The 19,592-nt window shown below is 45.8% G+C and overlaps 1 protein-coding gene across 4 annotated transcripts in view; it reads right to left on the bottom strand.

Annotated features, from left to right (window-relative positions):
* BAZ2A (bromodomain adjacent to zinc finger domain 2A) overlaps positions 1 to 19,592 on the bottom strand; it is a 102,850-nt gene that overhangs the window by 66,375 nt on the left and 16,883 nt on the right. For 2 of the 4 annotated variants that reach the window (XM_073576901.1, XM_073576905.1), the window contains exon 1: positions 230 to 576. The exons of 1 other annotated variant lie outside the window; for it this stretch is intronic. The gene's annotated coding sequence lies outside the window, so the exon portion shown is untranslated. Of the gene's footprint in view, positions 1 to 229; positions 577 to 1,521; positions 1,541 to 19,592 lie in introns of those variants that run through there. One more of the 4 variants, XM_073576903.1, reaches the window with a different exon arrangement.

Raw genomic sequence — 19,592 nt, 5'->3', positions numbered from 1 at the left:
GCCATTACCGTGCGGCCGGGCTGGGGACGAGCCCGTCAGGCAGCAGAGCCCTCCCCCGGTCCCGTACACACTGCGCCCGGCCGCGACCACAAACTCCATCACTACATAAAGAACTTGGGAAGCGGCCGCTCCACGAGACGGGTCCTGCCTGCGCCGCAGTGGAAGGGGCCTACTCTCCCCTCACAAGCCCCGGCTTCTCCCGCGTCACTGCGCGGCTCCGTGTACTCACCTGAGGCGGCCAGTGAGGGGGTGGAAGTGGCGCTGGTCGCGGCCTGGTCTCACATGGTGTCCCCGGCCTGGCCTGGGGGAGGTAGCAGGACGAAGCCGCGGCTCCGGGGGCTGGAAGCTGAGTGTGAGAGTGAGGCAGGAAGTGGTGGCGGAGGCCGCCGGGTCCTAGAGCAGCCGGCTACACCCAGCCTGTGTCACAGACACTGTCCCGCACACGGCGGGTGTGTACGGAGCGCCACTAGGGTCACCTCCGTGCACACGGCTAGCTGCCATTATCAGCCACTATACAACATGTCCTAAACGTACGGGAAACGCCATAGCCACTAGAGGCCAGGGATGGGCCCTGTACTGGTGTACACACACACCCTCACTCACTCTGAAACACTGAAATTGCCCCGCCAAGAAGGCAAAGTGAAATGATGGCAGTCGCTGGATCCATACACAAGTTAATGATCTGCAGATGATGAAACTATGGAGACAACATTTCTAACACATCTCAGTTTATTCAGTATCTTGTGTGAGGTCCACATGCAGAAACAAACACTTAGCAACTCGGCTGCTATCGGTGGGGTCATTAATGTTCATCTGAGGAACCTTCACTGAATGCACTTGGGCAAATCATCAAGTTCCGCTGCTGGCAGCTCCCCGTGCAATTGCAGATCAATAACATCTCAGATGTGCTCGATGAGAGTCAAGTCTGGAGGTCAGGACAGCACAATTAGGCCTCGCAGACTGCTCACAGTAGCATGAGCAACATGAGGCCTGGCTTGTCACACTGAAAACCGGCTCCTGTGACCCTTTGGAGAAATGGCCACGCAATTGGTTCCACAAGCAAACCCTTGTAATGTTAATCTTAGTGTACCTGGAATGAAGACGAGAGGGGTCCGGATACTGTACATTTTACCACCCCACACCATAATCCCAGGAGTAGGATCCGAGCGCTGCTCTCTCATGAAGGCCTCTTCATGGTGTTGCCCACCTGGTCTCCAGAGCAATCTCCAGATATCACTGTGTACAAGACACAAGCAGGACGCATCGCTGAAGACGACAGACCCCAACTCCAGCCTCCATTGCCGTCTAGCTCTGCACCATGAGAGCCTTTTACAGTGATGGTGTGGGGGCAATGGAACAGTTGACGCCCAGTGTCAAACGTCCTCTGATGGTTTGTGTAGACACCGCGTGATATCTTGGGCCTGGAATGTGACGTCCAATTTCACTTGCAGTACAGAATGGATCACTAGGCGCCATTCTTCTACAGTGACAGTCCGTCTGGGCAGATGTTCGTCTCCTTACCTTGTCATTCCAGTTCGTCATTGTTCTCCCAACCACTGGCATATGCCACATGGAGCAGTGCGGACATCTCGGTGGATGCACGTAGCGATCTTCCAGGGTGATATACCAAAGTCTCGCTATTTCTCTCAGTTGGCAACAAATGGCGATATCTGGTACGGCAATGAACAGGAGGCATCGTACAACCATCCAACAAGACTTCATCCCATTTTTGAGGTTTCATTTGGTTATAGAAAGATAATTGCTTTCAACCTGGCTTTTATACAACTGCTATGTGCACAGATTGGAGCTAGGCGCTTGAGAATTTGTCATTTGCAGATCTTGGTGGCACCTGCTGCTTCCTCGATTTGTGTAACCTTACGACTTGTCCGTCTTGCCGTTGCAAGGTCCAGTTGAGGAAAGCGTTTGGACGTGCCAATTTTGGGCCTGGCAATGCACCATTAATGAGCGTCCAGTGACAGCACACAAGTCGTTCAGTGATTGACGAATTCTGATGGGAATTGTTATTCTGATCGTCCTGTCCCCATACAGTGCCATGTTGACACTATTTCCATGAATTAAATTCTGAGTCTGTGGCGTTAAGGATCAGAATATAGCTGGGTGCTGAGCCTGGCCTTGCCAGTAATATGGAGCGGCAGGGCACAGTTATTACCTGCTGCTCCACTCAGTTCTGCAGTCTTGTGGTAAGAGAACAGCTGACACGAGACCCCTGTTCTGGTGAGTGGAAGGGGTAAATGCACCAAAACCAGTCCATGTACAACTGACATCAGAGGCAGAAGAGCCTACACAGGGATGGCATTATCGCAAAGATCCAGGTGATGGTTTAGTGGGTTAAAACAAAGCTCCATTGTATTCCCATAGAAATAAAGGTAAATGAAGATGGTCGCCGGTATTGTGCCATGCAGGAGTCATGTGCCGGCTGTGGTCACATCAGAGCAAACATCTAATGTGACTCAGTGCAGGGTCATTGACTGTAACCACTACTCGGTTTACAATGTTATTCATCATCATTTATCATTGTAAAGCCCAGTGCTGTGTAATATCAGAGGAAGGTGGATAATGAGCATAGCCGTGAGTGGTACAAAAGTATCCAAAAAGTCCTCCTGCCACATCATTACTTAAACAGCCAGTGGACCTGACCTCAATCTGCACCAGGGCCTGGGCTTGAGGCTGAGTGCAGACGGACTTTTTGGCCCTGCGGATTTTTCCGCGCAGAATGGAAGAAATCCGCATTTTTCCTGCGGATTTCTTCCATTTTTCATGCAGTTTTTGTGCGGTTTTCCCCCTGCGGATTTGGTGACAGGGGAGATGGAAAACCGCACAAAAGAAGTAATATGCTGCGGATTTTGTACCGCGGGAAAACCGTGCGGAAAAATCCGCAGCGTCTGCACAGCGGGTTTTTTTTTTACATTGATTTAAAGGCTACTGTACATCACAATGCGGATATGCAACGTTTCTGCGCGGTAAAATCCGCTGCGGAACCGCTGCAAATCTGCATCGTGTGCACACAGCCTTATACCATATCAGTTTTCATAAGGGTACACATCCTGATGGATCTCATTGACTTTATGGGGTGTGATTGGGTTCCAGTATGTTTGAGGACACGTTATATATTGATGGAAACCCATTATAGCTAATGTGAACAGAGCCACTGAGCAATATGTCGCACTCTCTAGGCTAGGGTTCCCAACTCCAGTCCTCAAGGCCCACCAACAGGTCATGTTTTCAGGATTTCCCTTGTTTTGTACAGGTAATGCAATTATCACCTGGGCAATACTAAGGAAATCCTGAAAACATGACCTGTTGGTGGGCCTTGAGGACTGGAGTTGGGGAACCCTAGCCTAGAGAGTGCGACATATTGCTCAGTGGCTCCGTTCACAGGATTTCCTTATTATTGCCCAGGTGATAATTGCATCACCTGTACAAAACAAGGGAAATCCTGAAAACATGACCTGTTGGTGGGCCTTGAGGACTGGAGTTGGTGAACCATACTCTAGGCAATGCAGTGAAACTGGTAATTGCAGGTGCTGAATCCTCGCATAAGATTTCTTCACTTACATCAGTCATTGGGAAATCTGAAAACATAAAATGGTCTTTTCTGAAATTCGCATAGTGAACTGCAAGTAAGTAAATCTCCATGTGTCCGGCCCCCCGACATTCAAATTTAATGTCTGTCTAGTTATAAATGGCTGACCTGTCATTCCTACAAGTATATATCTCCTCATGTGCGAATAAGCATTTTTCCACTAAGGAATGTGCTCACCCTCTCTAGAAACCCTCAATATGCTTGTTCCAATTAACCCTATATAAGCCTTGCTTTTATCAAAGAAGGAAAAAGCTGCCAGTGTTACAATGGACAGTAGTAGGAACCATTTCAGCCTAATGTGCCAATGTAAAAAAACACAACCTGAAGTACTCCATGTGCCATGCAATTAAAATATATATGCAGGTAGGTAGAGACCAGTCAATCCAGGGCATAAGGTGGGGAGAAGCCACCAGGGACCCACCTGTCCGACTAGTCTACTGCGTCTCATCAGCTTTAATGGGGCCAACGAAAAAAATCGCAGCATGCTGCGCATGACCACATACATGTATACCAGATGAGAATCGCCAATACAAGTCAATGGGTGTGAGAAAAACACAGAATATCTGTGTGCTATCTGATTCTTATGCACATATTGTAAAGAAACCACAAAATTTCATCAGCGAAGTACAGTAAATTGACAGCCCGATCCCTCAGAATAGATTGATGTGTGCTACATAGATAGAATATATAGATAATATCCTGCAGATATAGAATTTCTCAAGCCACCATATATAATAAACTTGCACCTTTTAGTGCCTTTCATGTGGCATTAAAGGGTGTTTAGCCTTGTTTAACCTAATAAATTAAAAAAAAAACAACAATGTGGGGTCCCCCCATATTTTTAATAACCAGCAAATGAAAAGCAGACAGCTGAGGGCTGAAATTATCAGCCTGGAAAGTTCCATGGTTACTGTCATGATCTCAGTGCGGGTTGGACCCGCACGCTTGGGGTTAATGTCTGGAACCAGTGCTGATGACCTGCACTTCTGGGGTTAAATGTTATGATCACAGTGCCGGCTCTTACCTGCACACCTGGGGCTTATTATTGTGGCCTCTCCTTGGTTCTGGGAAAGCTTTTTATAGCCTCAGGAAGCCCCAATCCCCATCAGTTATACTTTCGCCCTTGGCAGAGTGTGTTGACCACTGAGTGTGTGCTGTGTTCTTGTTTGCCTGATACTTTGGTTTTGACTCGGTCTGTTCTCTGGATACTGCATGTTGGATTCTGCTTGGTACCTTCTATGTCTGTTTGGCTTTGACCACTGCCTGGCCCCGACTATCCGTTCTGTCTCATCCCTGGTACTGTACTGCTATCTCTGTGTATGACCCCCGTTTGTCTGATCTGAGCATTCCTGTAGTTGTGTCCTGCCGATCTCTGGCAGCAGGACGCTAAGCCCCGCCCCTTGCAGTCACATGACCGTAGGTCCTTCGCTGCTTCCTAATTTCAGCGTCTCCAGGTCCTGTTTGCCTGAGCTGACCCGCCGTATCTGACCCCGGGCCCCTCTGCAGTGTGGGTGACTCCCTGCTCAGCGGTGGCTGCACGCCGGCGCTAACAGGACCGTGACATTATAACTGACCATTAAGTTTTTGGGGTTTTTTTGCAGAGAATTATGGATCCCATACAGTCCCTGGCTGAACAGATGAAAAATTTGAGTCAGATGTTTCAGGGTTTATCTCTGGAGCAGCAAACTCTTGCTCGTTCTCAACAGCAGGTTTCTCAGACAGTGCGGGGGGCTTTTTCTGCTGGGTCTCTGGGGGCTGGGGTGAGTGATGTTGCTCTAGTGTTCCCGGAACAACCTGTTAAACTGCCTGACTTCTTTTCTGGGAACAAAAAGGAGTTCAGGATCTTCATGGAGGGTTGCAAACTTTTTTTAGTTTGAGACCACGTTCCTCTCGGGACGAAAGCCAGAAGGTAGGGGTCATTATGTCCTTATTAAGAGGGTCCCCACAAGCTTGGGCTTTTTCCCTTCCTCCCTCTGACCCTGAGAGAGTGTCGATGAATGCATTTTTTGAGGCCCTCGGGCACATATATGATGAGCCGGACTGAGTACGATTGGCAGAGGACATGGTGATGAGTGTCTGTCAGGGGAAACACTCAGCTGAGTGGTTTTGTACTGAATTCCGCCACTGGGCCGCAGAGGTCTCTTGGGACGACGACGCGCTCCGAGGACTCTTTCGCAGAGGCTTGTCCGAGTGGCTGCAGGATGCCTTGGCGTTACATCCCCCACCTAACTCGCGGACGCCATGACCCAAGCCGTCCGGATGGACCGCAGGTTGCGGGCCAGGGGGTGATGCAGGTGGAGACTCCATTGTTCCCCAGTGGAAAAGAGACTGTCTCTGAGCCCATGGATGTAGGCGCTCTCTCCCTGAAGGAAAAGGACAGAAAATGCCGGAGTGAAAAGCAGTTATGCTTCAACTGCGGTAAAACGGGACATTGGAAAAGGGAGTGTCCTGATTGCCCATCCTCGACCCGGTCGGCGGGAAATGACTAGGTCTGGGTAGTCAGCGGGGAGGCTACTCACCCTCAGGTACCCTTTTCCTCATTTTCTAAGGTTTTGCTTCATGTGGAACTGTTAGTGGACGGTTGGTTTTTTTTCCTCTACAGCCTTCGTGGACTGCGGATCATCCATCAATCTTATTGACTCCCAGTTGGTCACACGCTGCAAGATAGGGACAGTTAGGCTCAAGGTTCCGATCAAGGTGGTGGACATTGACTCCTCCCCCCTCACTAAAGAGGGAATTCTCTTTATGTCTGATTTGTTTTCGCTCAGAGTGGGCGCTACCCATGTGGAAAACTTAAGTTGTTTGGTTCTGGACAATCTACCAGCAGGATTGGTGGTGGGCATGCCCTGGTTACAACTCCATAACCCAGTTATTAACTGGAAAACAGGGGAGATTGTTCAATGGGGGTTTAATGTGTCTGTGTCATCTGTCGAGCTGGAAGGTATTCCGGAGTACCTGAAAGACTTCGAAGATGTATTCTCCGAAAGCGAGGCCGAGACGTTGACTGCGCTATCGAGTTAGTCCCGGGGGCTAAATTGCCTAAAGCCCGTCTGTTTAATTTATCTGGCCCTGAGCGCTTAGCTATGAAGGATTACATTGCTGAGAGCCTTCGCAAGGTACACATACGTCCCTCAGTCTCACCTGTGGCGGCAGGGTTTTTTTTGTGAAGAAAAAATATGGCGGTTTACGTACCTGAAAATAGGGGGGGAAGCCAGCACTGCTTAAGGTTAGGACGCATAAATTGGAGTGCATATGCACATAATGTCTAGCTGTATTCAAAAATGAGATATTTAGCAAAAAAATTGATCAATTCAATTGAGCCACCCCGCCGCGCCAAGGCAATCTCATATGGGGGGTCCTACTCTATATATTTTTAATAAATGCTGTGCCATTACGGCCTCCTAAATACATTTAGAGCATGACCACATCAAGTGCAATCTGTACCTGAACATTCCTGGATCGCTCCCATGAAGCCAGATGGAGCAAGTGCAGATGAAGGCCAACCAGGTCTGAACATAGACATATCAGGAATGGCCTGTGTGTGCACAGCAGCCTAATCCATCACAATGAACACAGAAAAATTGTGGCGGACATAACCAAGCGTGCACGGCAACAGTGGTGGTGAGCCACACACACGGCAGCCCCGCCCTGCCCCAAGCTTTATTTAATTGTGCACCTGTGTCTGGGCCAACATCGCCCTTCATCTATGTTTGCTGGTAAGGCAATGTGTGGAGGCCATTCCTGATATGTCTATGTTCAGACCTGGTTGGCCTTCATCTGCACTTGCTCCATCTGGCTTCATGGGAGCGATCCAGTAATGTTCAGGTACAGATTGCACTTGATGTGGTCATGCTCTAAATGTATTTAGGAGGCCGTAATGGCACAGCATTTATTAAAAATATATAGAGTAGGACCCCCCATATGAGATTGCCTTGGCGCGGCGGGGTGGCTCAATTGAATTGATCAATTTTTTTGCTAAATATCTCATTTTTGAATACAGCTAGACATTATGTGCATATGCACTCCAATTTATGCGTTCTAACCTTAAGCAGTGCTGGCTTCCCCCTCTATTTTCTTGTTGTTGGTTTGTGGCTCACCACCACTGTTGCCGTGCACGATTGGTTATGTCCGCCATAATTTTTCTGTGTTCATTGTGATGGATTAGGCTGCTGTGCACACACACGGCAGCCCCGCCCTGCCCCAAGCTTTATTTAATTGTGCACCTGTGTCTGGGCCAACATCGCCCTTTATCTATGTTTGCTGGTCAGGCAATGTGTGGAGGCCATTCCTGATATGTCTATGTTCAGACCTGGTTGGCCTTCATCTGCACTTGCTCCATCTGGCTTCATGGGAGCGATCCAGTAATGTTCAGGTACAGATTGCACTTGATGTGGTCATGCTCTAAATGTATTTAGGAGGCTGTAATGGCACAGCATTTATTAAAAATATATAGAGTAGGACCCCCCATATGAGATTGCCTTGGCGCGGCGGGGTGGCTCAATTGAATTGATCAATTTTTTTGCTAAATATCTCATTTTTGAATACAGCTAGACATTATGTGCATATGCACTCCAATTTATGCGTTCTAACCTTAAGCAGTGCTGGCTTCCCCCCCCCTATTTTCTTGTTGTTGGTTTGTGGCTCACCACCACTGTTGCCGTGCACGCTTGGTTATGTCCGCCATAATTTTTCTGTGTTCATTGTGATGGATTAGGCTGCTGTGCACACACACGGCAGCCCCGCCCTGCCCCAAGCTTTATTTAATTGTGCACCTGTGTCTGGGCCAACATCGCCCTTCATCTATGTTTGCTGGTCAGGCAATGTGTGGAGGCCTTTCCTGATATGTCTATGTTCAGACCTGGTTGGCCTTCATCTGCACTTGCTCCATCTGGCTTCATGGGAGCGATCCAGTAATGTTCAGGTACAGATTGCACTTGATGTGGTCATGCTCTAAATGTATTTAGGAGGCCGTAATGGCACAGCATTTATTAAAAATATATAGAGTAGGACCCCCCATATGAGATTGCCTTGGCGCGGCGGGGTGGCTCAATTGAATTGATCAATTTTTTTGCTAAATATCTCATTTTTGAATACAGCTAGACATTATGTGCATATGCACTCCAATTTATGCGTTCTAACCTTAAGCAGTGCTGGCTTCCCCCCCCTATTTTCTTGTTGTTGGTTTGTGGCTCACCACCACTGTTGCCGTGCACGCTTGGTTATGTCCGCCATAATTTTTCTGTGTTCATTGTGATGGATTAGGCTGCTGTGCACACACACGGCAGCCCCGCCCTGCCCCAAGCTTTATTTAATTGTGCACCTGTGTCTGGGCCAACATCGCCCTTCATCTATGTTTGCTGGTAAGGCAATGTGTGGAGGCCATTCCTGATATGTCTATGTTCAGACCTGGTTGGCCTTCATCTGCACTTGCTCCATCTGGCTTCATGGGAGCGATCCAGTAATGTTCAGGTACAGATTGCACTTGATGTGGTCATGCTCTAAATGTATTTAGGAGGCCGTAATGGCACAGCATTTATTAAAAATATATAGAGTAGGACCCCCATATGAGATTGCCTTGGCGCGGCGGGGTGGCTCAATTGAATTGATCAATTTTTTTTGCTAAATATCTCATTTTTGAATACAGCTAGACATTATGTGCATATGCACTCCAATTTATGCGTTCTAACCTTAAGCAGTGCTGGCTTCCCCCCCTATTTTCTTGTTGTTGGTTTGTGGCTCACCACCACTGTTGCCGTGCACGCTTGGTTATGTCCGCCACAATTTTTCTGTGTTCATTGTGATGGATTAGGCTGCTGTGCACACACACGGCAGCCCCGCCCTGCCCCAAGCTTTATTTAATTGTGCACCTGTGTCTGGGCCAACATCGCCCTTCATCTATGTTTGCTGGTCAGGCAATGTGTGGAGGCCATTCCTGATATGTCTATGTTCAGACCTGGTTGGCCTTCATCTGCACTTGCTCCATCTGGCTTCATGGGAGCGATCCAGGAATGTTCAGGTACAGATTGCACTTGATGTGGTCATGCTCTAAATGTATTTAGGAGGCCGTAATGGCACAGCATTTATTAAAAATATATAGAGTAGGACCCCCCATATGAGATTGCCTTGGCACGGCGGGGTGGCTCAATTGAATTGATCAATTTTTTTGCTAAATATCTCATTTTTGAATACAGCTAGACATTATGTGCATATGCACTCCAATTTATGCGTTCTAACCTTAAGCAGTGCTGGCTTCCCCCCCTATTTTCTTGTTGTTGGTTTGTGGCTCACCACCACTGTTGCCGTGCACGCTTGGTTATGTCCGCCATAATTTTTCAGTGTTCATTGTGATGGATTAGGCTGCTGTGCACACACACGGCAGCCCCGCCCTGCCCCAAGCTTTATTTAATTGTGCACCTGTGTCTGGGCCAACATCGCCCTTCATCTATGTTTGCTGGTCAGGCAATGTGTGGAGGCCATTCCTGATATGTCTATGTTCAGACCTGGTTGGCCTTCATCTGCACTTGCTCCATCTGGCTTCAAGGGAGCGATCCAGTAATGTTCAGGTACAGATTGCACTTGATGTGGTCATGCTCTAAATGTATTTAGGAGGCCGTAATGGCACAGCATTTATTAAAAATATATAGAGTAGGACCCCCCATATGAGATTGCCTTGGCGCGGCGGGGTGGCTCAATTGAATTGATCAATTTTTTTGCTAAATATCTCATTTTTGAATACAGCTAGACATTATGTGCATATGCACTCCAATTTATGCGTTCTAACCTTAAGCAGTGCTGGCTCCCCCCCTATTTTCTTGTTGTTGGTTTACGTACCTGTCTCGATTTTCGTGAGCTTAATAAGATTACTGTACGGAATACGTACCCCTGTTATGAATGAGTCACTGTAGGAGGCAAAAACAGAAATGCTAGCTAAGTCCAGAAAACCAGAGAAGTTGGCAGCTATTGGATTGCAGACCCCTGAACCTATCAACAACAACTAGCAGTAGCCGTGGGGGTTCCTACGATGCCCTAGACCCCTCGATCACAGCCGGAGAACTGCCTATCCTAAAGACAGAAAGGGAAATCTAAACTGCCCCAGAGCAGACCTCAAAGCAATAGGCAGCCCCCAACATATAATGATGGTGAAGCAAGAAGAAAAAACACAGATAGAAAGATAGACTGAGCAAATGATGGGGCCCAAGCTAACTATTATAGGACAGGATAGGAAGGCTGCTGTCTGCAATCCGCGAAAAACCCTATCAAAATAAGAGCCAACAGACTGACAGGGAAAAAGGCCCTGAAGACGCTAGGCTTCAAAAAGACTATATCAGTACTCAGGTATTTTCTGAAGACAGAGCAAACCGACAAAAAGGAATTCAGCTCACCCCAGCAGGGAATGGCAGAATCCAGAAAAGCAAGGCAAACTAAAACCAAAACACAAATGCAAAAAGGCAAAGCAGAAAACTTAGCTTTTGAGGAGCAGGAATCAGACTGGTCTCCTAGAATTCCACAGAGGAATCACCAGCGAGGCAGAAGGGCGTCGGCTGCCTTATATCCAGTCAGAGATCCCCGTCGCCCAGTCATCCTCTCCCAGCTCAGGTGCTTGGTAATCAGCCTCACTACCTTCCTTCACCAGAAGAGGGAGTTCATCAGACCTCAATGGTGAAGGGGAAAATGAACTCATAACATACCCCCTTCCGCTGATTCCCGATTTGTGTAACCAACTTTCAGGGGCAAAGTGGTTCTCTAAACTGGATCTTCGGGCGGCATATATTTTGATAAGGGTCCGGGAGGGGGATGAATGGAAAACTGCGTTCCTCATGACCGAGGGACTGTTTGAAAATTTAGTCATGCCATTTGGTCTTACCAAGGCCCCCGCCATATTTCAGAATTTCATCAATGTAGTATTCTCGGATCTCACTGGTCATTTTGTTGTTATTTACTTAGACGATATTCTGATATACTCCTCCGACAGTCATTCTCATCTGAAACATGTACGAACTGTTCTCCAAAGACTGAGGGAAAATCATCTGTTTGTCAAATTGGAGAAATGTGTGTTTTATGTTCAGGAATTGTCTTTTTTGGGATTAATTGTGTCCTGTGAGGGTCTTCGCATGGACCCCAAGAAGGTGCAGGCCATTGCGGATTGGGTGCAACCCCGAGATCTTAAGGGTCTTAATCGCCTCTTGGTGTTCGCCAATTATTACCGCAAATTTATTCTGGGGTTTCACAGGTGGTCAAACCACTCACAGATCTAACATGCAAAGGTGCGGATGTGAGAAATTGGTCCTCGCTCGCAAAAGAGGCCTTTGCGACCCTGAAAAAATGCTTTATGTCTGCTCCTTTGTTAGTATAGCCAGATCTGTCCAAACCATTTGTTGTGGAAGTGGACGCCTCTGAGGTGGGGGTGGGGGTGGTGTTGTCCCAAGGGCCTGCCACTCTAACCAACCTCAGGCCATGTGCTTTCTTTTCCAGGAAGTTCTCTGCTGGTGAAAGAAATTATGACGTAGGCAATAGAGAGCTTCTTGCGGTCAAATAGGCGTTTGAAGAATGGAGGCACTTTTTGGAGGGGGCCAGTCACCCGGGTACTGTGATCACTGATCGCAAAAATTTGTCATACATTGAGTCTGCTAAAAGACTAACGCCCAGACAGGCCTGTTGTTCGCTTTTTTTTCCAGTTTACTATTACATTTCGTCCAGGGCCTGCCACTCTAACCAACCTCAGGCCATGTGCTTTCTTTTCCAGGAAGTTCTCTGCTGCTGAAAGAAATTATGACGTAGGCAATAGAGAGCTTCTTGCGGTCAAATTGGCGTTTGAAGAATGGAGGCACTTTTTGGAGGGGGCCAGTCACCCGGGTACTGTGATCACCGATCACAAAAATTTGTCATACATTGAGTCTGCTAAAAGACTAACGCCCAGACAGGCCCGTTGTTCGCTTTTTTTTCCCGTTTCCAGTTTACTATTACATTTCGTCCAGGGTCAAAGAATGTCAAGGCAGACACCTTATCTCGCAGTTTTCAACCTGTGTCTTCCCCTGAGTCACCGTCCTCCATTCTTCACCCTGGGGTTGTGTTAGCAGGGGTCTCGTCTGAATTGGAACGGGAGATTGAGGGGGCCCAGTCGCTGGCTCCTGCGGCCAAGCCAGAGGGTAAGTTGTTTGTCCCAGAGCAACTTCACCTTAAACTCTTGCAGGAGTTCCATGAATCCAAGCTGAGTGCTCACCCTGGTATATCAGCCACGCGTCTGGAGGTGGCTAGGATCTTTTGGTGGCCTGCCCTTAGTTCTGACATTAAAAAAATTCATTTCTGATTGTGGGGTCTGCGCTCGTTCTAAAAGCTCTCCTAGCCGGCCGGCGGGGGAGCTGATGCCCTTGGTAGTTCCCGAAAGACCATGGACCCACTTGTTCATGGATTTTGTTACCAATCTTCCTCCATCCAAGGGTAATACGGTGGTATGGGTAGTGGTGGACAGATTTTCAAAGCAGGCTCATTTTGTACCCCTGTCCGCACTACCTTCAGCTGAGACCTTATCCAGATTGTTTGTGCAGCATGTGGTCCGCTTGCATGGGGTACTCCTGAATGTGGTGTCTGATCGTGGTGTGCAGTTTGTGGCTAAGTTTAGGCGTGCTTTCTGCAAAAAATTAGGGATGTCTCTGTCCTTTTTGTCTGCATACCATCCTGAGAGCAATGGTCAGACAGAACGCATTAATCAGTCTCTGGAACAGATCCTCAGATGTCTGACTTCTGCTAGACAGAATGACTGGTGTGATGTACTACCGTTGGCTGAATTTGCCTTCAATGGTCGGGTGAGTCAATCCACGGGTATGTCTCCTTTTTTGTTTAACTATGGGTTCAGTCCTCATTTTGGTGAGTTTTCTCGTCTGGATTCGGGGTGTCCCGGGGCTGAGGGCTCTGTTGGGCATTGGGGAACGTCATGGGAAGCACTAGATTACGTCGGACCTGCATTGGACCCTTATTTTCTAATACATTGGTGAACAAGGGACAGAGTCTTGTTTTATTTCTCTCATGTTTTTCAATTTTCCTGATCTTGTGTAGATAATTAGACAGGCTCCTCTAAAGTCAGAAAAAAATCAGACATTTCAAGGATAATGCATTGAGTCCAGAGCAACAAGTCACATGACAAGTGATACAAGTTTTTTCACAGAATTCAACTTAAAGGGAGTCTGTCACCCCCGGGACGTATATGACCTATCACTATGGGCATACAGGTAATAGAAATGTTACACTAGTCATACCTGTATGCCTCATATTAACAGTCTTGTTGCTGAGAAATGTTATATTCTGTCTCTATGCTAATGATTTCCCTACCTCCTCTCCTCATTATAATACTACCCCCTGGCATGCACGTCAGTTACGGCCCCGGAATCCCACGCCTGTGCCCTGAACTCCCTCAGAAATACATACCTCATCCTCCCTCCTATGGGCACTGCACTCAGGGATCTTCTGCAGAGACATAGCAATCAGAAAGTTATCCAATATCCTGTGGATGGGGAATAACGTTTTTGGCTAATACTCCTTTAACTAACACTATCATGCTGTTTGTTGCTTGCTTGATAATATTATTTGGTGTCAGTATTATGTAGAATTATGCCATCACACCACATAACAAATTTCATTGCAGAGTATTTTCAGCGACCATGTGCTGTCTAGTTGCTGTATCTTGCACCATCATATATTATAAACAATATTTTGTTTTTATTTCATACTAACTGAAGAGCACGGCGCTGCCCGGGCATAGTAACTAACTACGGTTAGTTATAACAAATTATAATGATTATATATAAATATATATATATATATATATATATATATATATATACAGTCATGGCCAAAAGTATTGACACCCCTGCAATTCTGTCAGATAATACTCAGTTTCTTCCTGAAAATGATTGCAAACACAAATTCTTTGGTATTATTATCTTCATTTAATTTGTCTTAAATGAAAAAACACAAAAAGAATTGTCCTAAAGCCAAATTGGATATAATTCCACACCAAACATAACAAAGAGGGTGGACAAAAGTATTGGCACTGTTCGAAAAATCATGTGATGCTTCTCTAATTTGTGTAATTAACAGCACCTGTAACTTACCTGTGGCACCTAACAGGCGTTGGCAATAACTAAATCACACTTGCAGCCAGTTGACATGGATTAAAGTTGACTCAACCTCTGTCTTGTGTCCTTGTGTGTACCACATTGAGCATGGAGAAAAGAAAGAAGACCAAAGAACTGTCTGAGGACTTGAGAAACCAAATTGTGAGGAAGCATGAGCAATCTCAAGGCTACAAGTCCATCTCCAAAGACCTGAATGTTCCTGTGTCTACCGTGCGCAGTGTCATCAAGAAGTTTAAAGCCCATGGCACTGTGGCTAACCTCCCTAGATGTGGCTGGAAAAGAAAAATTGACAAGAGATTTCAACGCAAGATTGTGCAGATGTTGGATAAAGAACCTCCACTAACATCCAAACAAGTTCAAGCTGCCCTGCAGTCCGAGGGTACAACGGTGTCAACCCGTACTATCCGTCGGCATCTGAATGAAAAGGGACTGTATGGTAGGAGACCCAGGAAGACTCCACTTCTTACCCCGAGACATAAAAAAGCCAGGCTGGAGTTTGCCAAAACTTACCTGAAAAAGCCTAAAATGTTTTGGAAGAATGTTCTTTGGTCAGATGAGACAAAAGTAGAGCTTTTAGGGCAAAAGCATCAACATAGAGTTTACTGGAGAAAAAAGAGGCATTCAAAGAAAAGTACATGGTCCCCACAGTCAAACATGGCGGAGGTTCCCTGATGTTTTGGGGTTGCTTTGCTGCCTCTGGCACTGGACTGCTTGACCGTGTGCATGGCATTATGAAGTCAGAAGACTACCAACAAATTTTGCAGCATAATTTAGGGCCCAGTGTGAGAAAGCTGGGTCTACCTCAGAGGTCATGGGTCTTCCAGCAGGACAATAACCCAAAACACACTTCAAAAAGCACTAGAAAATGGTTTGAGAGAAAGCACTGGAGACTTCTAAGGTGGCCAGCAATGAGTCCAGACCTGAATCCCATAGAAAACCTGTGGAGAGATCTAAAAATGGCAGTTTTTGAGAAGGCACCCTTCAAATATCAGGGACCTGGAGTAGTTTGCCAAAGAAGAATGGTCTAAAATTCCAGCAGAGCATTGTAAGAAACTCATTGATGGTTACCAGAAGCGGTTGGTCGCAGTTATTTTGGCTAAAGGTTGTGCAACCAAGTATTAGACTGAAGGGTGCTAATACTTTTGTCCAGCCCATTTTTGGAGTTTTGTGTGAAATGATCAATGTTTTGCTTTTTGCTTCATTCTCTTTTGCGTTTTTTCATTTAAGACAAATTAAATGAAGATAATAATACCAAAGAATTTGTGTTTGCAATCATTTTCAGGAAGAAACTGAATATTATCTGACAGAATTGCAGGGGTGTCAATACTTTTGGCCATGACTGTATATAAAGCTGAATGTAGAGCCCCACCCATTCCGCATAGCCACATTCACTATAATATCCCACATCATCCCGTCAGCCAGAGCTACCGGACTACTACCCATAGTATCCCACATCTTCCCGTCAGCCAGAGCCACTGGCCCCTAATATCCCACATCATCCCATCAGCCAGAGCTACCTGACAACTACCACTAATATCCCACATCATCCCGTCAGCCAGAGCCACTGGACTACTACTCCTAATATCCCACATCAGCCGGAGCCACCGGACAACTACCACTAATATCCCACATCATCCCGTCAGCCTGGAGTCAGAACCAGAGCGCTGAGTGGAACGGTCCTAACTTCCATACTGGGTATCCCTTTAAGAGAGGCCTGGCGTCAGAACCAGAGCACTGAGTGGATTTGCCCTGACTTCCATACCAATGATCCCTTTAATAGAAGCCTGGGGTGAGAATCAGAGCGCTGAGGGATTTACCCTAACTTCCATACCGAAGATCCCTTTAAGAGAGGCCTGGGGTCAGTACCAAACCGCAGAGTGGATTTTCCCTCACTTCCTTACTGAGGATCCCTTTAAGAGGGGACTTGGGTCAGAACTGGAGCGCTGAGTGGATTTGCCCTACCTTCCATACTGGGGATCCCTTTAAGAGAGCCTGGGATCAGAACCAGAGCGCTGAGTGTATTTGCCCTGACTTACATACCAATGATCACTTTAATAGAACCCTGGGGTCAGAATCAGTGCGCCGAGGGATTTGCCCTAACTTCCATACAGGAGATCCCTTTAAGAGAGCCTGGGGTCAGTACCAGAGCATTTGAAGGCAATTGCCCTGACTTCCATACCGGAGATCCCTTTAAGAGAGACCTGGGGTCAGAATTAAAGCGCTGGATGGATTTGCCCTAAATTCCATACCAATGATCCCTTTAACCCTGCTGTTGTTCGCATTTGCTATACACTTGTACTGTTCCCGGGTCAATATGACCCGACCTATTAATTCTTGATTTTTAGCTACTCTAATTGTTTTATTTGAATACTTTTTTCATGAAAATACTGTATGTGAACATGGTTGATCATAAACAAATGAAAAATTTAAATTCAAACTTAATTATTTATTTTTTTATAAAACGGTTACACAGGCTTTTTGCAATTATCTTCGATTGTTGACATTCTGCACACAAATAACAAAGAAGCTTTACATTACTATTACTTAAACATGAAATTTAACTTTTTGAAAACAAATTTTATAAATCAACAAATGAAAAATCATAAAAACTTCAACCTTTTTAGAAAGAAAAAAGAAAAAACTGAACATGTTCATGCGTTTTTACACTGAACACAATAATAAGACACATGTCCTTTACACAGATATTTTGAACATCCAGCACATGTCAGATTAGTCTTATTGTCACAGGAAGATGGACAGAAGCTACATCTCTTCCTTTTTTTTGCTGGTAGCTGTGCTGGTGGAGGCCGTGGATGTGGAGTCTCTTTCTTGAGCATGCTGGACACTTTTTACAATGGCTGTTGCTCCATCACTTCTGGGGGTCACTTTTCTGCTCTCAATATATGGCCTCACCAGGGATTTTCCCAATTCCTCAAGAAATAATCTTCTTTTATGCAGCTTATTCCGGTTCCAATCGGGGTCGATTTCTCTCCATAAGACAAATGCATTGTATGCAGAAACGTCCAGTATGTTATAAAATAAAATCATTGGCCATCGATTGGTTTTGCGTTTGCATGTATATGTTGATATTGCTTGGTCTAAAGTATCAACTGCTCCCTTTCTGGCATTATAATCCAAAATAATGTCAGGCTTTCTGTCTTCTCTATCACTTACGGCATTGTCATGGTGCGTTGTGCTCATTAGAATTACCTGTTTGGTTTTTTTTGGAACCTAAGAAACAACAGTTGTATTTCCAGAAAAATAAAAAGTAGAACTGTACACCTCTCTTGCTAAGGATACCTTGCGGTAGTTCAGGTTTGTTTTTTCTCATCGTACCCAGCATGGTAAGTTGTTTTTTCTTCAACATCTGGCTTACTTGATAGGATGTAAAAAAGTTGTCACATGTGACATTTTGTCCTTTTAGTCCATGAGTCAAATCGAGAACAACACGCATACCCTGATTTTTTTCAGGTCTTTCATCAGGGGTTTTTCCTGTATACACTTGAACATTTAGAGCATATGAACTTTTGCTGTCGCAAAGTGTCCAGATCTTGATGCCATATTTTGCTGGCTTACTTGGTATATATTGTCTGAATGGGCACCTACCTCGGAATGCCACCAGTTGCTCATCAACATTTACAGTTTCACCACTATTATACAATTTTGGTAGAATCTCTACCCATTGATTCCAAACATTTCTAATAGGGGCTAGTTTATCTTTAGCTCTTCTTTCCATTCTATCTGTTTTAGAATCAAACCGCAGTACTCTAGAAATTTCATGAAACCTTTCTCCTCTCTCACAAACAGACTAGATAATGACTCTCTTACTGATAAGAACAGTGAAACCACCACCATTTTGAGATGAAGTACACATAAAAAAACATAACTTTTGCAGTCAGAAATAATCAGAGACCTGTAGAACAGTATAAAATGCTATCGGGTCATATTGACCCGAACAGTACAAGTGTAACAATCAGCGTGTAGCAAAAAGTAAACAAAAAAAAAAAACAAAATGTAGAGCTCCACAAATGAGAAGTCAAGGAACCACTAGTTTCAAATCCTCATTAAAAAAAATCTGCAGGGTCTCAAAAATCATTTCAGGTCATATTGACCCGAACAGTACAGCAGGGTTAAGAAGGGCCTGGGGTCAGTACCAAAGCGCAGAGTGGATTTGCCCTAAATTCCATACCAATGATCCCTTTAAGAGACCCTGGGGTCGGAACCACAGAGCTGAGTGGAACGGTCCTAACTTCCATACCGGGGATCCCTTTAAGAGAGGTCTGGGGTCAAAACCAAAGCGCTGGATGGATTTGCTCTGACTTCCATACCAATGATCCCTTTAAGAGGGAAGATGTGCCTACGGGATGGAGGATGTGTGATGGGTATATAGGCACGGGAGGGGGGATTTATTTCTGTCATGTGCTCTCTGCTCCTTTCAGGGGCAGACAATGGCTGGGAGCTTATGTTCCCAGGGATGCTAGATTTCTCCCACCATGTCAATGTCTGCTTAGGTGTTGTCAAGTGGGGAAACTGTTGGTCATAGCAACCAATCACAGCTCAGCTTCTTTTATCCAGCTCTGGTGAAATGAGAGATGCTTAGTGATTGTTTGCAAGGAAAACTGTTCCTCATAGCAACCAATCACAGCTCAGCTTCTTTTGAACAGCTCTGGTGAAATGAAAGATGCTTCGTGATTGGTTGGTGATACACACACATTCATTTTTATATATAGAGATGTCTTGGGGCTTTAATCTAAAAACCTTAGCATTGCCAATGGTCTTGATATGTAGATGGATGTGGAATGAGCGGTGTTGGGCAGTAGATCTTTACCCTGCCAGCTAGAAATGCTGTGAATATA

The sequence above is a fragment of the Dendrobates tinctorius genome, unplaced genomic scaffold, assembly GCF_039654945.1.
Source record: "Dendrobates tinctorius isolate UK_male_01 unplaced genomic scaffold, ASM3965494v1 ptg000051l, whole genome shotgun sequence".
Taxonomy (NCBI): Eukaryota; Metazoa; Chordata; class Amphibia; order Anura; family Dendrobatidae; genus Dendrobates; species Dendrobates tinctorius.
This window is presented reverse-complemented; position numbering and strand designations above follow the sequence as displayed.